This window comes from Pongo pygmaeus, chromosome 15, assembly GCF_028885625.2.
Source record: "Pongo pygmaeus isolate AG05252 chromosome 15, NHGRI_mPonPyg2-v2.0_pri, whole genome shotgun sequence".
Classification (NCBI taxonomy): domain Eukaryota; kingdom Metazoa; phylum Chordata; class Mammalia; order Primates; family Hominidae; genus Pongo; species Pongo pygmaeus.
The window spans coordinates 76077577-76097492 of NC_072388.2; the positions used below are offsets into that span (position 1 = coordinate 76077577).

Genomic DNA, 19916 nt, shown 5'->3' on the forward strand with positions numbered 1-19916 from the left:
ACCTAGACTCTATCTTGTTCCGTCATCCTGAGCATGCTGCCTCCTGGTCCAGAATAGCTGCTTCTATCCCAGCCATCATGCCCATATTCCAGCCAGCAAAAAGGAGAAAAGGAGAAAGAATAGCCCCCCTGCCTTTTTTTTTTTTTCCTGAGACAGAGTCTTGCTGTGTCACCCAAGCTGGAGTGCAGTGGCGTGATCTTGGCTCACTGCAATGCTCACTGCAATCTCTGCCTCCCGAGTTCAAGTGATTTTCCTGCCTCAGCCTCCCAAGTAGCTGGGACTACAGGTGTGTGCCACCATGCCTGGACAATTTTTGTATTTTTAGGAGAGACGGGGTTTCACCATGTTGGCCAGGCTGGTCTCGAACTCCTGGCCTCAAGTGATCCACCTGCCTTGGCCTCCCAAAGTGCTGGCATTACAGGTGTGAGCCACCGTGCCCAGCATTTTTTTTTTTTTTTTTTTTGAGACAGGATCTCACTCTGTCACCCAGGCTGGAGTACAATGGTGTGATCATAGCTCACTGCAGCCTCAACCTCCTGGGCTCAAGCAGTCCTCCAGCCTCAGCCTCCAGAGTAAGTGGACTACAGATGTGCACTACCACACCCAGCTAATTTTTTTTTCAATTTCTTGTAGAGACAGGGTGAGGGCAGATGCGGGGGGAGGGGGGTCTCACTATGTTGCCCAGGCTGGTCTCAAACTCCTGGCCTCAAGCAATACTCCTGCCTCAGCCTCCCAAAATGCTTGTATCACAGATACTGCATCCAACCACACCCCACTTTTTTTTTTTTTTGAGACAGAGTCTCCCTCTGTTACTCAGGCTGGAGTGCAGTCTTGCAATCTTGGCTCACTGCAACCTCCGCTTGCCGGGTTTAAGTGATTCTCCTGCCTCAGCCTCCTGAGTAGCAGGGATTACAGGCACACGCCACTATGCCTGGCTAATTTTAGTATTTTTAGTAGAGACGGCGTTTCACCACGTTGGTCAGGCTGGTTTTGAACGCCTGACCTTGTGATCTGCCTGCCTCGGCCTCCCAAAGTGCTGGGACAGTTCCTGGAAGTCACACACATTACATGCACTTACCTCTCTCATTGGCCAGAACTTGGTCACATGGCCACACCTAGTACTGGTCAGTATGTAACCAGCTAAGATATGTGAGTTGTATTGAGAAAGAAGAGGAGGGAAATGGATTTGGCGGATGACTTGCAGCTTTTTCTTCTACTGTGAAAAAGTTTAGACGTGCAATTTATCCATTCCCTGGGCCTCAAGACTGAACACGGATTTTTCTGGGACTTCTAGTCTCTGAGATTTCAGTTTGTCATTGGTCAGATGGGGCTATTGCCCGCTGCCCTTTTCTGCCCTCTGCCTGATCTTTGCCTTCCTCTTGGCACGTTTCCTTCTCCTCACAGAACAGGTGCAGGAAGGGCAGCTGCAGCCTGCCAAAGCCTTGGCCTCAGATGAACATGGACGGTGAGAGCTGGAGGTGGCTATGGTCAGTGTCCCAGGCCATCTGGCTGCTTCAATAAGCTCAAAATGTGGCCCCAGATGAAAGAGAAGGGGAGACAGAAAAGATGCACTTTAAATATTTTTTACTCTTAAAAACCGTATGAGTAATATGTTTTGTAAGAAAATACAAATGTTTTTTAAAATTAAAAGCAAAACAAAATCTTTTCATCTTAAGCCCTGAGCTAATTATCATGAACATCTTGTACGTATCTCACAATCTTTCATCTACTCAGATTTTTTTCCCCTTAATTACAAATTTGGGCTCACATCTTCATTATCTTTTATAATCAGCTTTTAAAATTCAGCATTAACAAGACAATCCTTCCATGTTGATAAATACATTTCCCCAGCGTAATTTTTAATGGACAGCAAGTATGTCCCTCTTACAGAAGTGACACAGTTTAATAGGGGTGCACCAAAATTTGGTTTGGATCTTAGTATCAAATTTTGCTCTAGAGCTTCATCTTCAACTCTGGCCCCTGAAAGGCTGAATTGCCAAGTTCAGACCTGAGCATCATTTCTGGGTTTCCTAGACTGGGGCATGATCCATGATCCCGTGGCTGTGTTACATGGACTTTGCATGCAATAAGCGTAACAACCTGTTATACTGGCATATCATTTGGATGTACCGTAATAAACACTTTCAAATATGGATGACGTTCCATGTGTAAATTGTAATGAATATCTTCTTTCGTGCTCTATGTGTTGAAATTCTATCAATGTATAAATGTACATTTATTATTGCAAGAGTAAAATGCTGTAATCATTTATGATTGTAAACATTGTCCCTTTTATGTATGGAAATAATTATTGAGAGCTTTTAAGTGTTCAGATTTAGAAGGAAACACATAGCTGATACAAATTTTGAAAAATACGTCAGCTAGATATTTTTAAAAGATATTTTTTAAAGACTTGAAAACATTTTTAAATTTTTTTAGAGACAGGGTCTCACTCTGTCACCCCCAGGCTAAAGTACAGTGTCACTATCATAGCTCACTGAAGCCTAGAACACCTGGGCTCAAGGAATCCTCCTGCCTCAGCCTCCCAAGTATCTGGGACTACAGTCTTGAGTCACTACATCTGGCTTAAAGATACTTTTTGAGGCAACAACAACAAAAAAATTAAAATAATAATATGAAGGAGAATAATAGAGATTAGATTATATCAGAGTTCTAATCTTTGTGGAATTGTTTGGGATACTAATATTCATGGCACTAAGCACAACAACCTTTTAAAACTGTATTCCATCTTTAGTTACTTTGTTCTATTTAGGCCATGAGTCTTTTTTTTTTAAAGCCCTATTTGTAACTCTTTATATCTTATAAAGATAAAATAAAAACAGAATCTCAGCTTAACCAACCTCATAATTTCATAAGGAGGGAAACCTCTAAAATCACATATATTAATAACAATATCTATGGTAAATTATATTTAACTCAGTATGGAATATAAAGAATATAAAAAAAAGAAAAAATATTATTGTTATTATTATTTGAGACGGAGTCTCTCTCTGCTGGAGGGCAGTGGCATGATCTCGGCTCACTGCAAGCTTTGCCTCCCGGGTTCAAGGGATTTTCTTGCCTCAGCCTCCCAAGTAGCTGGGACTATAGGTACCCACCACCACGCCCAGCTAATTTTTTGTATTTTTAGTAGAGATGGGGTTTTGCCATGTTGCCCAGGCTGGTCTCGAACTCCTGCCCTCAGGTGATCCACCCGCCTCGGCCTCCCACAGTGCTGGAATTACAGGCGTGAGCCACCGTGCCTGGCCAAGAAGAAATTATTAGAACAAGTGAGGCATCACACTCCTCTGCCATTATCAGTCAAAATTTATTAACACAAATATTACATAATACATAATACAATAATATACAAATATATTAACACAAATATTACATAATACATAATACAAGAGCAATCTCGCTACTGCTAGCACTAAGAAAATGTTGTTCTTGCACTATAATGTTAAACTGTTAAACACTGACAGTGAAATGCACCAATAAGGAAACTGTCATCACAGAGAATCTCTGATAAAACTTTAGATGTACTCCTTTATTAAAGGCATTGGCTTGGGCTTCGGCTGAATACTGATTGTAACAATTGACCATCTGGTGTTCAGCCAAAATGTGTGTTGCGTGCATCTCTAACTTTAGATTATTTCCAATTTCTCACTATTATTAGCAACATTGCAGTGAACGTCCTAACACAGACAACTCTATGGGACCCTGTGATTATTTCCTGGGCTGAATTCCAAGAAGTGGAATGGCTGGGTCAAAAGGATCCCTATCGCCAAACCATCCTCCAGAAAGTTTGTGCCAGCTTCCTTCCCACACAAGGAGTGAGGGGCTTGTAACCTGCCTTCTCACCAGCTCTGGGACCTGCTTTCCAATCCCCCACAGAGACTGGGAGTTGGATGGTAGAGAATGGCGTCCTTCAGCTAGCCCCAGACGCCCCCTGGAGCCCATGATTGCAATTGTAGCTATAATTTATTTTGTGTTTACTTCGTTTCTGGCATTGTGGTAGACCCTTTCTTCCTGCATTTTAATCCCCTCAATTATGGTTCAAAGTAAATATGGCTGGCTTCATCTTATAGATGAGGAAACTGAAACTCAAAGGGTTGGAGGGCCCTGCTTTTAGCCCTAATGGAAATCTCCAGGGGCCTGTTCAAGCAACAGTCTGCAACCCTATTCCTGCAGGTAAATGAAACCTGCAAGGTCCAATCCCCACAACCCCAACTGTTCAGCCCCTCTTGGGATCAGGGATCCCTGCGCCCTCCCAGCCAGCACAGTTTCTAGCCAGGGCCTAAAGGTGGAAAAGAAGGTGACCACCCTGTGGGCTCAGCTCTGTTCTGTGCATTGTCTCATGTAAGTCTCAAATGGACAGGAGAGATACCTTTATCTTATACAAGAGGAGACAGTGGCTCAGGAAAATATCCAAGAGCTCACAGCTAGGAAATGGCGGAGAATGCGGATAAGGACCTGGACCAGAGGACACACTCAGGGCACGTTCATAGAGTGGATGGAAGGATGAATAGATTCTATAGGGCCCTAGATGGTGAAACTACAGGAGCTAGACTACCACAGACCCTCTGTGTAAACCAGGTACTCCCAGGTGGGAAAGAAAAGGGCAGGATTTGAGCCACCCTGGTGGCAAAGGTCCTCTCTTTTTTCATTCTTTCAGGCAAGAGAACTTGCATCTAGGGCTGCCTTGTACAGTTGTTCGGGTTCTACACTTTACAATTCCAGGGGCCTCATTTTCACACACGTATATTTGGATAATTATTATAATAATTTTCCAGTAGATGGCAGTAAAGTATCTTGAGTTAAGGACACCCCTTTTTTGTAGAAATATACTGTTTGGGCTATTTGCAGTGCTGGGTGCATCTCTCTATCAGCCCTCCAAACTGCTGAGAGGTTGCCTGACACCCCTTCCCTCCCTTGTCTCACCCCTTTGTCGATTGCCTCAGAGTCTCAGAGTTGGGCTGGGGAGCTCAGTGGAGAGTGGCTTTAGCACCAGAAAGCCCCAGCTGCATCCTTTATTCCAACAAAGGTGATGTTTGTAATGGGAAATCCTGGGTTCGAGTCCCAGCTCCTGCATTTTTATTTTTTTTGAGACAGTTTGACTCTTGTTGCCCAAGCTGGAGTCCAATGGTGCGATCTCGGCATTGCAACCTTCATCTCCTGAGTTCAAGTGATTCTCCTGCCTCAGCCTCCCGAGTAGCTGGGATTACAGGCACGTGCCACCACGCCCGACTAATTTTTTTGTATTTTTAGTAGAAATGGGGTTTCACCATATTAGCCAGGCTGGTCTTGAACTCCTGACCTCAGGTGATCCACCCGCCTCGGCCTCCCAAAGTGCTGGGATTACAGGTGTGAGCCACCACGCCCAGCTGCTCCTGCATTTCTTACGAATGGTCTTATGCAAGTGACCTCAAAGTTCTGGGCCCTAGTTTTCCTTTCTGAAAAGAGTGCAGTAATAATCCCTGCCCTTGGGGTTGCAAGGAACAAATGCTATTCTGAACATGACCACGAATGGCTAGCTATAAAGCACTGTGTCCATGAGTGTCCTCCTTACCCAGAGAGGATATGCTGCATTATTGTGGGAAGGGTGTGCCACAGACCACGTGTCGCTGCCTTGTCACAACACCCGCTAGAGTCACCTTCCCATAAGGGATCTCTCTCCTGGCTCTCCACTGCTACTCTATCCCAAGGGGTTACTTTGACCCCTTCAGCCTCTGATCCAAGCTCCTTAGTATAGTGCAACCATTAGCCAGTCAATACATATTAGTGAGCATCTACTATGTGCTGGGGTCTATGCTAATCTCTAGTCTCAAGTTGCTTACAGTCCCATGGGGGCAAAGAGTTAGTGTAGTTGCCATCTTGTTTCTTGTTTCTTGATAAAGCCTGGCTTTATCCCATTCCTCTGGGATCCCGGGGGAGAAAGAGACCTTACCCAGTTCCTCCCTTCCTAGTTCCTAGGACATTTAATGGCTGGACACTATCCTTGGCCCCCACCATTGCAGATCACTCCAAGTTGTAGAAGAGAAGCTCAGCTGGGCTCTTCTCTGCCTCTCTCATGTGGGTCAGGGAAGCCTAGAACAAACTTGCTATGGATTTCACTTACGATTTGACACAGCTGTGAAGAAACAAGAAATCCAAAGTAGCAGTGGCTTAAATGAGCTAGACCTGCAGTTCCTTCTAATGTAAATGAAGTTCAGAGGCAGGGATTCCAGAGCTAATATGGCCACTCTACAGTGCCAGGAGGGACGCGGGCTCTTTCCAGTTCCCTGTTCGGTCATCCCTCAGATGTGGTCTTCATCTTCATGATGGAGGTATTAGCCCAGGGCTGGCAAAGTCCTTCATCACATCAGGGCCCAGGCTCCTATTCTGTCATTTCCTCCTCAATTCTTAGTATGCAGCCTTTACCTCATGGCCCAAAATAGCTTCTCATGCTCCAGCCATTGATTCAACATTCCATCAACAGGAAGTAGGAAAAATAGTATGAGCAAAGGCATACCTTCTTCCTCTTAGGATACGCCCTGGAAATTACTTGTGGTACTTCTCTTTGTCTCCCACTGGTTAGAATTTAGCCACATGACCATATCTAGATGCAAAGAAGGTCAGCAAATGAGTCTTTATTCCAGGTGGCCCTGTGCTTAGCTAAAAATTGTAGGTGCAATTCCTAGAGAAGAAGAGGAGAATGGGAATTGAGGAACCATGAGAATTCTCTACTACATCTTGCCTATGAGGGGACATCTCCTTCCTACAGGGACCATCTCTACCTAGCAGGCTCCCCAGCATAAATTAAGCAGGAAAATAAAATAACCTAATAACCATAACACCACAGAACAAGGATTATACGAATACTGTAATGGGGTAATTTCCTCTCTGCATATAAATGACATTTGTATTCTATTGTACTTATCATCATTGCCAACCCTCATCCTATAACCCCTGATGTGCTCAGCTGCCTCCAGTCCTATTCCTCCCAGTCCATCTATAGCATCTCCTCCCACAGCACTGAGACAAAGCCCTCTGTGCACCCATCTCTGCCTCCTCCCTTTCTAGAGTGGAATCTGGCTAAAGTTAAAGCTAGGGGAGAAATGAGGGGGAGGCCCCGCGACGGCGGCAGCTGCACAGCAGGGACAGGCGGCGGTTGCCTTGGTGAGCTGGGAAGAGATTTCTATGATGCTGCTAAATGTATTTTCCTGACCTGCCACCGCCTTCTCTTTCCTACTTAGGAGACACCTTTCAGGAGCTGAGGCCCCTCATCTCAACTTGTTCTCTGCTCCCACCCTTTAAAATACTCATTTCCCTGCTCATTACCTCTTCCTATAAGATTGGGTCTGGAGCCCTCAGACACCCTAGGGTTGGAGGGGGAATGGGGCATTAACACTGATTGAGTCTTGCAGGTGTTTTTCCACGGACCCTCACACCAGCCCTGCACCCTCATCCACATTTGACAGATCAAGCCCTGAGCCTGAGAGCTGCTAGGTAGTAGGTAGTTGGTAGTTGGTAGTTGGTCCAGGTCACCCAGCTTGTAGGTGGCAGACCTGGGACTGGAACCCCATGTGGGATTCTGAGGGTGGAATTTCAAGCAGGCTACCAGATGTGGGAGGAGACATTTGGGGGCAAGAGAATGTGCACAGCATTGGCTGTCCCCGCCAGATTTTCAGGGATAATTTTGGAGCAGGGAGGGAAAATCTGACCCGCTGGTAACATTAGCAGCAAACCATGTACCCTGGCCTGTGGTTTAAGGGGGTCACGTAAGACCAAGAGCTATAGGCACCACTGCCTTCTCCACTTGCCCTGTCTGTCTCCATACTCCCCAGGCAGTTTCACCATCACCCTCAAACTTGATGTCCAGGCACCCTGGCTCTGCCCTCTCTCCAACCTCTCCAAGCCCCAAAAAATCATTCCTCTACTCAGCAAAGGCAGCCTTCAGTTCCCCACCTCCTCCCCTTGGTGCCCTGCCTGCTCAGCTCCAGTCCTGTCTTCCCCACTCCCCACCCCACTGTCCCAAGCTGCTACATCAGGGTAGTGCTGAGAACTTTTGGGGCCTGGGGTGGGAGTGGCGGGGAGGGGAGAGAAAGGGAAAGGGGAAGGGCATCTTCTCCCCTAACAGAGCTGGCTCCACGGAGTGGAGTCCTGTGCTAGGAGGACTGTCTGGGCAGCCCACTCACACTTCCCACGCTCCCCTCCCCTGTGGTTCCATTCAGCCATCTATCTGAGACGGAGAGAAGGGCAGAGCATGGGAGGACAGTTTGGGGTTAAGGTTATCATGGCTCACCTCCTGGAAATAGGACTTGGGGACTAGAAGCTGGATTTCTGAAAGTTTATATGCATACACTTTCTTCTACATGCCCACTCATACACACAAGCACACCTGTACTGACACATACATGCACAGATGCACACTCACACAGACACATACATGCACACGCACACAAGCACTCACCTGCACACCTTAGTCCAAATTCCTCTGGCAGTCATCTCTTAAGGTTAAGGGTTTGAACTTTGAAGTCAGGCAAACGTGGAGTTTTCTTTTACATATTGCATTATAGGTTTTTTTTTGTTTTTGTTTTTTGAGACGGAGTCTTGCTCTGTTGCCCAGGCTGGAGTGCAGTAGCACAATCTCAGCTCACTACAACCTCTGCCTCCCAGGTTCAAGTGATTCTCATGCCTCAGCCTCCCAAGTAGCTGGGATTACAGGCACACACCACCAAGCCCTGCTAAGTTTTATCTTTTGAGTAGAGACAGGGTTTCACCATACTGACCAGGCTGGTCTCGAACTCCTGACCTCAAGTGATTCACCTGCCTTGGCCTCCCAAAGTGCTGGGATGACAGGCATGAGCCACTGCTCCCAGCTGCATTACAGTTTTTAAACAATGGTTTCTCATTTTCAGAAGTCACTGTCTGATATTAGAACCATATAAAGGTGTCATAAGTGCAGGTCCCCCCCCGCCCACCACCCCAGCTCCCAGTCTCTTGTTCCCCTTCCCAGAGACAACCATTGCCACCGATTACTTGTATCCTCCTCCAGAGCTGGTCTGCAGATAAGAGCCTCTATAGGGACATAAGCACGCGTGCGTGTGCTCGTGGGTGCACACACACACACACACACACAGTAGCCCCCTAGATACACTAGCACACAGCTTTGCACTCTGCTTTCTTTTTATTTTTCTGAGACAGTGTCTCACTCTGTCACCCAGGCTGGAGTGCAGTGGCGCAGTTTTGACTCCCTGCAACCTCTGCCTCCTGAGCTGAAGCAATTCTCCCACCTCGGCCTCGTGAGTAGCTGGGACTACCGACGCACGCTACCACACCTGGCTAATTTTTTTGTATTTTTAATAGAGATAGAATTTCACCATGTTGCCAGGCTGGTCTTGAACTCCTGGGCTCAAGTGATCCACCCACCTCGGCCTCCCAAAGGGCTGGGATTACAAGCGTGAACATTCTTCTTTCTTTGTTGATTGATGTACCTTGGCAATTGCTCAACATTCATGCACACATAGAGCTCCTCCTTTTTATTTATTTATTAATTATTATTTTGTAGAGACAGGCTCTCACTGTGTTGCCCAGGCTGGAGTACAGTGGCTATCAACAGGCACAATCCTCAAGCCTTGCAGTCTCCAGCTCTCAGGCTCCAGCCATCCTCCCACCTCAGCCTCCTGTGTAGCTGGGACTACAGGTGTGTGCCACCTGCCCAGCTTCCAGGTCCTTTTTAATGAGGGCATGGTCCTCCATCATGCAGATGCGCCATAACTCCTGTGATGTGTCCTACTGACTGACCGGATTGTTTCCAGCTGTTCACTTCACTTTGTTGCTGCTACCTGGCGTGTTTTTCTTTTTGGAGTCTCATTCTGTCACCCAGGCTGGAATGCAGCGGCGCAATCTTGACCCACTACAACCTTCATCTCCCGGGTTCAAGAGATTCTCCTGCCACAGCCTCCCGAGTAGCTGGGATTACAGGCACCCACCACCACACCCTGGATAATTTTTTTTTTTTTTTTTTTTTTTTTTTAGATGGAGTCTTGCTCTGTCGCCCAGGCTGGAGTGTAGTGGTGCAATCTCAGCTCACTGCAAGCTCCGCCTCCCGGATTCAAGCAATTCTCCTGCCTCAGCCTCCTGAGTAGCTGGGATTACAGCATGCACCACCATGCCCAGCTAATTTTTGTATTTTTAGTAGAGACAGGGTTTCACCATGTTGGTCAGGCTGGTCTCGAACTCCTGACCTCTAGCGATCCAGCTGACTCAGCCTCCCAAAGTGTTGGGATGACAGACATGAGCCCCCACGCCCAGCCTGCTACCTGGGGTTCTTTCATGAGTGTCCCTACCTGTACCCTTTAGCCCACGTGGGTGTGCATATCTGTCAGAACTGCATGTGAATGAATGGCTGGCCCAATGACTTGGCCTCTCATCTCTCACGTTCTCAGTCTGTGGATGACAACAGTCAGAGCACTGGCTTCACGGGGTGAGGATGAATGAAGTCCTACCGTAGTGCCTGGTACACAGGAACACCCATCAGTGTTAGCTGGGGAGGGGAAAAGCAGCTGGAATGGGGAGAGGGGGAATGAGGGGCCTGTGCGGCCAGGGGAGGCTGGTCAGCCCCCTCCTCAAGGCCACCAAGGACAGATCACAGGGGCCTCAGCCCAAGAAGTCCCCGGCTCTTGCAGTTGGGACCAGCCAGTGTGGCTGCCACCAGGAGGGGAAGCAGGGGACAGGGAGCGGGCGGCAGCTGCATCAGAGCCAGAGTGAGGAGCAGGCCCGGCTTCCCTGCTGAGTCATCCCCGCTGGAGTGAGAGAGGGAGAGAGTGAAGGAGTGAGAGAGGGAGGGAGGGTGTGCGCCAGCACCGCACATCACACACACACACACATGCGCACACACATTACACACACACATCACATATCACACACACATCACACATCACACACACATGCACACACACATCACATACATCACATATATCACACACACACACTTACACGACACATACACACTCACACATGCTCACATGCTCACACACCTCCTGGTTTAGGGAAAAGGAGCCCCTCCCAGCAGAAAGAGGCTTTGTTCCCCACAAGATGTGAAAGCTGCGGAGACAAAGGAGAGGCAGCATTCTCTCCTTTGAGGCCGTTCCCAGCTGCGGTCTCTCCAGCCTTGCTCTGTCCTCACCCCATGCCGACCAGCCTTCTCCTCTGTCAGCCCGAGTCCTGCTGCCAGGGTGACCAACCCTCCCGGATGGCCCAGGACTGAGGAGTTTCCCCAAATGACACGAGGACGAGTTGGGCACCCTGTCTGCCCCTCTGCAACTCCACCCTCACCCTCACCATCCTGCTGGCACCAGCTCCCTGCAGATCACCCCCACCTGGCTTCTCCAGGGAGGCACAAAAGCATTCCTGGCTCTGCAGTGATGTTTTGATGCAACAGACATTTATGAGACTGGTTCTCGAGCTGCACTGAACAGGCATGAGTGAGGCTGCGTGCCACTGGATAGGGGCTGCGCATCACTGGCAGGGGTCCAGAGGAGATGGAGACTCAGGGGACAGGCTGAAGGGAGGGTAGCACATCTCCTTTCATTAAAAGCCACTTTTTGTCTTAGTACAAAATCCCAACACCCAACTGGTGCCTAACGCCCTGCTCTAATTCCTTCTGAACATATTTCTATTCACATGGACCTGGCTTTTGGAAAAGTCTGAATTTAACAGGATTCAAACAGGAAATATTTTTACTTTGTCTCTAATCACAGCCTTCAACCACGCTTTGTCAGATCTCCTTTTCTGACCCTGAACAATATTCCTGGCAGATTCCTAGCTTTCTGGTCACCTCCAATTATTAAAAATCCAGGTTAGTCTAGTTCAATTTAAAAGTTCAGGCCAGGGGCGCAGTGGCTCATGTCTTTAATCCCACCACTTTGGGAGACCAAGGCAGGCGGATCACCTGAGGTCAGGAGTTCGAGACCAGCCTGGCCAACATGGTGAAACCCCCATGTCTACTAAAAATAAAAATATTGGCCAGGCGCGGTGGCTCATGTCTGTAATCCCAGCACTTTGGGAGGCTGAGGTGGGCGAATAACAAGGTCAGGAGTTCGAGACCAGCCTAGCCAATATGGCGAAACCCTGTCTCTACTAAAAATACAAAAAAAATTTAGCTGGGCATGGTGGTACGGGCCTGTAGTCCCAACTACTTGGGAGGCTGAGGCAGAAGAATCGCTTGAACCCGGAAGGCAGAGGTTGCAGTGAGCCGAGATCGCGCCATTACACTCCAGCCTGGGTGACAGAGTGAGACTCCATCTCAAAAATGAATAATTGAAAATAAATAAATAAATAAATAAAAATATTAGCTGAGCGTAGTGGCGTGCACCTGTAATCCCAGCTACTCAGGGGGCTGAGGCAAGAGAACTGCTTGAACCCGGGAGGTGGGGGTTGCGGTGAGCTGAGGTTTTGCCACTGCACTCCAACCTGGGTGACAGTGGGAGACTCTGTCTCAAAAAAAAAAAAAAAAAGTTAAGGCCGGGCGCGGTGGCTCACGCCTGTAATTCCAGCACTTTGGGAGGCCGAGGCCGGTGAATCACTTGAGCTCAAGAGTTTGAGACCAGCCTGGGCAACATGGTGAAACCCCATCTCTACAAAAAATACAAAAATTTACCACGTGTGGTCGCATGCACCTGTAGTCCCAGCTACTGGCTGAAGTGGGAAGATTGCTTGAGCCCAGGAGGTCAAGGCTGCAGTGAGCCATGATTGTGCCACTATACTCCAGCCTAGGCAACAGAGTGAGACCCTGTCTCAAAAAAAAATAAAATAAAATAAAAGTTAAATATCATGTTCGGCTAGGCACGGTGGCGCACACGTGTAAACCCAGCACTTTGGGAGCCCTAAGCAGAGGATTGCTTAAGGCCAAGAGTTTGAGACCAGCCTAGACAACATAGCAAGCCTCTGTCTCTATAAAAAAATCAAAATAAAACATTACCCAGGTGTAGTGGTGTGTAGCCTGTAGTCCCAACTACTTGGTAGGCTGAGGCAGGAGGATTGCTTGAGCCCAGGAGTTCCAGGCTGCAGTGAGTTATGATTGTACCACTGCACTCCAGCCTGAGCAACAGGGCAAGACCCTATCTCTAAAAATAATTTTAAAAAATCATGTGCAATTATAGGACGACTGCCCCCGCACCATGTCCATCAGCGTCAAGCAAGGCTAGGAATGGGGGGCAGGGGTTTCTCTTCTTCCCCTCCCGCATGGAGTCCTTTCATTTCCAGGATTTGAGGTTGGTGTGTGATGGGTTGGGGGATGAGAGCTGGAGAGGAGCAGCCACAGATCTTGTTCTCTTGGCCACCACTGCCTGATAATCCATGCCTTCTGCCGCAGGCTTCCAAGTGGGGTATGTGGTTGAGTTGCCTAGGGAGAGGGTTACTCTGGCTAGATCTCTTCCCTCTCAGCTCGACCTCCCAGAGACCCACCAGTGAAATTCCTCCCCAGCCACCTCCCCAGTGTTTATGGGGCCCCCAGGAAACTGATGCACCCTTACCTGGCGGAACAGGGCATGTGGGCCCCTCCATTGCTGCTGGCTCTGTGTGGCTGCCTCTGTCCACTCTCCTTCCCTTTCCTGCCCCCCCTTGGGCCATGGGATGCCAGCCCCTTCCTTTACAGGCACCCCAGTTTCTGTGAGCAAGTCTGCAGGAATTCACCCCTACTTCCAGAAAGCAGAGGGGGAAGCAGCGCCCCTATCCTCGGTTAGGAACAAGGGCAGTTTCAGGGGTGTGTGGTCTGTGCACTTCCATGAGGCCTCAGGCCAGAAGTGCTGGCGGTTGTTCCAGTGCTCTTCTGTCTTGAAGTCTCATAATTTTTGAATTAGGGTCAACTTGTTTTCATTTTACACTGGGGTCCAAAAATTATTTAGGCGGTCTTGACTCTTCTCGTCCGCTTATAGAAAGGAGGAGGGTTTCTGGTGATGGTGGGAGTGGAGAGCTGGTTCTGGAGCCTGTTGAAGCCCCAGGAGGTGCACAGTGGTTTTCACATCTCTTTAGAGTGGAAGATGCGCCACACACATTATCCCGCTTTGGGTTCCAGTCATCAGCTTCCAGGCAATAGGACCGAAATATATCAGCATCCTCCTGCAAATACAAGCATCCCTCAACATCTAAACACTCACTATCCACAAATGGGAATCGAATAGATTCAGATCATCTGCTTTTGTTTTTTGCAACAATGAACTCGTGTTGCATGCATTGTTTTATAACTTCTTTTTTTCACTTAACAATATGTTGTAAACATATCTTCATGTTGAAAATATTAATCTACAATCTAATATTCAGCATCTGTTTCAGGGATATACTGCCTTGTAACAAACCACCCAAGAAACCAATGGCTTAAATCAATGATGATTTATTGTTTCTCACTCTTCTATGGGTTGGCCAGGCAGTTCTGACCATCCACAAGAAATATAGCATCTTGAGAGAGAAAAAGACTGGGTTCCGGTCTTTGCCAAGCCTCTTCCTGCTCATGTGGTCTTGGCCAAGTTATTGAACCTCAGTTTCCTCATCTATAAAGCATTACAAATTATAATAATGATGTCTCCCTTACCTGTGATATTTTGAAGATTAATTGAGAACTATAATAATAGTATATACCTGTATCTATCTATCCATGTAGATAGATACACGCGTTAATGTGTGTGAGGTATAAAAAATGTTAGCGATTACTGTTACTGTTGTTGTTGTTTGGAATGCCTTGGCAAGGGCTAGGCTAGTAAGGAAGTTGCTGGGACAAGGGGATAGCTGGCTCTCCAGCTCATCACAATGTGAGGCATTGGAGAGAGGGAGGATCCCTGCTCAGGATAGAAAGATCTAAAAGGAAACAGTGGACAGAGCTGAGAATATTAAGCATTGCTCGGCCAAAAGGGAACTGAAGGCGAGGAAAAATCATCTCACTGTAGCCTAAAGGCACTTAGTAGGTAGCTATATTTTCCTACAACTAATAATATGCTGGCAATAAACATAGGATAATATATGCTCAAAAGCTGGTAGTGCCAGCTTAGAAGCATCAGACTTAACAAATGACCATGGGTGTCCACAGCCTCTGTTCCTGCCCACTCCACCAAGAGCCCCTTAGGCTGCTCCAGGATACAGAGGAGCACGCAAGGACCAAGGGAGCATCTTGGAAGGACAGGAGAAGCGGTATCAGGCAGCCCAAGTCTAGACCCTGATGATTTCCTGATATCTTGTTTCAATTCCCACATACATCCTATATTTCAGTTCTTTCATTTTCACTTTCAGAGATTCCAACATGTAGAGATTCATGTCTTTGTGTCTTTTGAAAAATGAAATATTTAAAACAAACAAAAAATATAAAAAATAACACATCAAAAATCCATGCTCTTATGGCTCAAGGTTGTAAAAATAAAAATAAAAATAAAATCCATGCTCTTGCCACCAGCGTAAGAAAGAAAACATTAAATTATCTTTGATGTACTTCCTAATCCCTTCCTCCTACCTTCCCTCAAGAGGCAACCACTCTCCTGAACCCTGGCATTGACTATGCATGGGCACTCTTTTTAATTTTTTAAATATATAAATACATCTGATAGGAAAGTTGAATTGCTTTACAGAGATTTGAGTCCCCGTGAAGGGCTTTTGGGTACTCTGCCAGGGTGTAGATGACGTCTGAAGAGGCTACAAGGGAACCAGAGAGAAAAAAGCCTGATGAAAGGAACAGAGCCTACATTATCAGTGACAATATCAACTGGAATAATATACATGTAATTAGACTTGGGGGGCATGAACTTTTTTTTTAATAATGGCTAAATTGTTTTAATCCAAAATAACCTAGGAATTAGTAGAATTACTAAGAATTAATAAGAGAATTTAGCAAAGTTGCTGAATTAAACAATCAGTATATAAAAATCAACCAGACTGGGCAACGTAGCAAGACCCAGTCCCTACAAAAGATAGAAAAAAATTAGCTGGGCAAGGTGGCATGCACCTGTTGTCCCAGCTGCTTGGGAGGCTGAGGTGGGAGGAACTCTTGAGCCTGAGAAGTTAAGGCTACAGAGAGCCAAGATCGCACCACTGTACTCCAGACTGGGCAATGGGAGTGAGACCCTGTCCCAAATAAATAAATAAAATTAATTAATAAAAATAAAAATCAATTACACCCTATAAAGCAGCAACAAATAATTTGAAAATGAAAAAAAATTCAATGTAAAATTTATATAATATAATTGTGTTAGAATTTGGAAATATATTTTTTAAGACCTTCATAGAAAAAATTATAAAACTTTACCATATTCTTGGTATACCATTACACCATATTCTTGGACTGGAAGATTTAATAATTTAAGGATATCAATTCACCCCAAATTATTTATAGATTTAATCCAATCTGAGCCAAGATATCATCAAGTTTGTTTTTCAAACTGGACAAGCTGATTCTAAATGCAAAGAGCTAAAAAAGGACAAGATACTCTAGAAGTCGAACAAGGTAGGAGAACTTGGTCTCTCAGATTTTAAGTTTACAGTAAACTTACAGTAATGGTGGTTTCAGGCATAGACAAATAGGCCAGAAGAACAGAGAGCCCAGAAACAGACCCCACTTATTCAGACAGTTGACTTATGACAGAGGTGGCGCTGCAGAGCGGTCAGGAACGACAGTATTTTCAATAAATGATGATGAAGGTCCGCAGGTAAAAATTGAAATTGGATCCCTATCGCCCATATACACAGAAATCCACTCCAGGTGTGTGTGCATTTTTTTGTTTTGTTTTGTTTTGTTTTTGTTGTTGTTGTTAAGACAAAATTAACATGAAATTCACCATTTAAACCATTTTTTCTTTCTTTCTTTTTTTTTTTTTGAGATGGCGTCTTGCTCTTGTCGCCCAGGCTGGAGTGCAGTGGCACCATCTTGGCTCACTGCAAGCTCCACCTCCTGAGTTCATGCCATTCTCCTGCTTCAGCCTCCGGAGTAGCTGGGACTACAGGCGCCCGCCACCATGCCCAGCTAATTTTTTGTATTTTTAGTAGAGACGAGGTTTCACCGTGTTAGCCAGGATGGTTTTGATCTCCTGACCTCGTGATCCGCCTGCCTCGGCCTCCCAAAGTGCTGGGATTACAGACGTGAGCCACCATGCCCAGCCGTATCCAGAATATATATTTTTTAAACTCTTACAATTCAGCAATAAAAAGACAACCTAATTTTTAAAAACAAGCGAAGGACTTGAATGGACGTTTTCCCAAAGAAGATCTATAAGTGGCTAATAAGCACATGAAGAGATGCTCAACATCATTAGTCATTAGGGTAACAGAAATCAAAACCACGATGAGATGCCACTTCACACCCTCTAGGATGGACACAAAATGGAAAATAACAGGCGCTGGTGAGGATGTAAAGAAATTGAAACCTTCATACATTGCTGATAGGAATGTAAAATGGTGCAGCCACTGTAGAAAATAGTTTCATGATTCTCCAAAGAATTAAATATAGAATTACATATGTCCCAGCAATTTCACTCCCAGATATATATGCAAGAAAATTGAAAACATGTTCAAACAAAATGTGTACATGAATGTTCACAGCAATGTTATTCATAACAGCCAAAAAATGGAAACAACCCAAATATCTATCAACGAATGAATAAACAAAATGTGATATATCTATACAATGAACTATTATTCAGCCATAAAAAGGAATGAAGTACTGATATGTTCTATGACATGGATGAATCTTGAAAATATTATTCTAAGTGAAAGAGGCCACATACAACAGGCCCCATATTGTATGATTCTGTCTATACAAAATGTCCAGAATAGGTAAATCTATACAGGTAGAAAGTAGGTTGTTCACTGGTAGGAGCTGGAGTGTGGAGTATGGTCATAGTGGCAGTGATAGTGAAGGAGGACTGAACTGACTGCTTCATGGGTATAGGATTTTCTTTTTGGGGTGATGAAAGCATTCTGTAATTATTGGTGATGGTTGCACAACTCTGTGAGTACACACACAAAAAACACTGAATTGTATTTTTTTTAAGTGGTTTAAGGCCAGGTGTGGTGCAAGACTCCATCTCGGAAAAAAAAAATATATATATATATATATATTTTCTGGATACTAGTCCGGTATCTAATATGTGTTTTGCAAATATTTTATTCCATTCTGTGGGTTGTCTCTCCTGAGAGTGTCCTTTGATGCAAAAAAGTTTTAAATTTTGATGAAATTCAATATATCAGTTTTTCTTTCATTTCCTGTACTGCTGGTGTCATATTTAAGAAAACTTGTCTAATTCAAAGTCACAAAGATTTACACCTATGTTTCCTTCTAAAAGTCTCAGGGTTTTAGGTCTCTTATATTTAGGACTCTGATATGCTCTGAGTTAATTTTTTGATATGGTATGAAGTAGGGGATCCAAATTAATTCTTTTGCATATAAATATTTAATTATTTCAGGACTATTTGTTGAGAAGACCATTCTTTCCACCATCAAGTGGTCTTGTCACCTTTGTTGAAAACTAACTGACCATAGATGTATGGATTTATTTCTGGGTACTCAATTCTATTTCATATAGAAAGGGAATTGAGATTATACCACTACCACATTGTTTCAATTACTGAAGCTTTGTGGTAAATTTTGAAATTGAGAAACGTCAGTCCTTCAACGCTGGTTTTTTTTTTTTTTCCTAGACTGTGATCGGCATTCAGGTGTCTTGTAATTCCATATAAATTTTAGAATTAGCTTGTCTATATCTACAAAGAAGTCAGCTGGAATTCTGATAGAGATTGCACTGAATCTGTAGATCATTTTGAGGAGTATTGTCATCTTAAAAATATCAAGATTCAGCCTGGGAAACATGGTGAAACCCCATCTCTACAAAAAATACAAAAATTAGCCAGGTGTGGTGGTCCCAGCTACTTGGGAGGCTGCGGTAGGAGGATCACTTGCACTCAGGAGGTTGAGGCTGAAGTCAGACATGACCAAGCCACTGCACTCCAACTTAGGCAACAGAGCGAGACCTTGTCTCAAAAAAAAAAAAAAAAAAAAAAAAAGAGATGCCAACATGGCAGCGGGGTTGGGGCTGGTGGTTCCACCGCGGCGCTCAGGCCAGGGGCGGTTTCTGCGGGTGCATTGGAGCCGGGGACCGCGAGTGCGGCTCACAGGCGCCTGAAGTACATATTCCTAGCTGTGCTGGTGGTCCAGAATGCCTCCCTCATCCTCAGCATCCGCTACGCCCGCACGTTGCCAGGGGACCGCTTCTTTGCCACCACTGCTGTGGTCATGGCGGAAGTGCTCAAAGGTCTCACCTGCCTGCTGCTGCTCTTCGCACAGAAGAGGGGTAACGTGAAGCATCTGGTTCTCTTCCTCCATGAGGCCGTCCTGTGTGCAGTATGTGGACACGCTCAAGCTCGCAGTGCCCTCTCTCATCTGCACCTTGCAGAATAACCTCCAGTATGTTGCCATCTCTAACCTACCAGCTGCCACTTTCCAGCCTTCCCCGAGGTGCAGCCAAAGACATAGCCTCTGCCTCTGCCTCCGCTTCCGGGCCCTGCGTTCACCAGCAGCCTCCCGGGCAGCCACCGCCACCGCAGCTGTCTTCCCACCGTGGAGACCTCATCATGGAGCCCTTTCTGCCAAAGTTACTCACCAAGGGGAAGGGTTCCTAGCCGCTGGGATTGAAGACATTGGCCTGGCCTCGTTCTCTCTTCTTGCCCTGGCCCAGCTGGGACCAAACTCTGATCAGTATTAGGGATAGGGTGAGGTAGACATTGGACTCCTTGTCCCCACGACCCCCGCCCCACACAGGGCCGACATGACTAAGTTCTCCCATGACCCACCTCAGCTCAGCCCCCCAGCCCCTGCCAGCTCCACACTCTTAGCTGAGTTTTTGCAAATAAAATGTGTTGTGCAAAAAAAAAAAAAAAAAAAAGTCTTCCAGTTCATG

The 19916-nt window shown here is 46.0% G+C and overlaps 1 pseudogene; it reads left to right on the plus strand.

Moving 5' to 3' along the window:
• The first annotated feature begins 19033 nt into the window (after window positions 1-19033).
• On the plus strand, window positions 19034-19721 carry LOC129012363 (UDP-galactose translocator-like; annotated as a pseudogene).
• The last annotated feature ends 195 nt before the right edge of the window (window positions 19722-19916 follow it).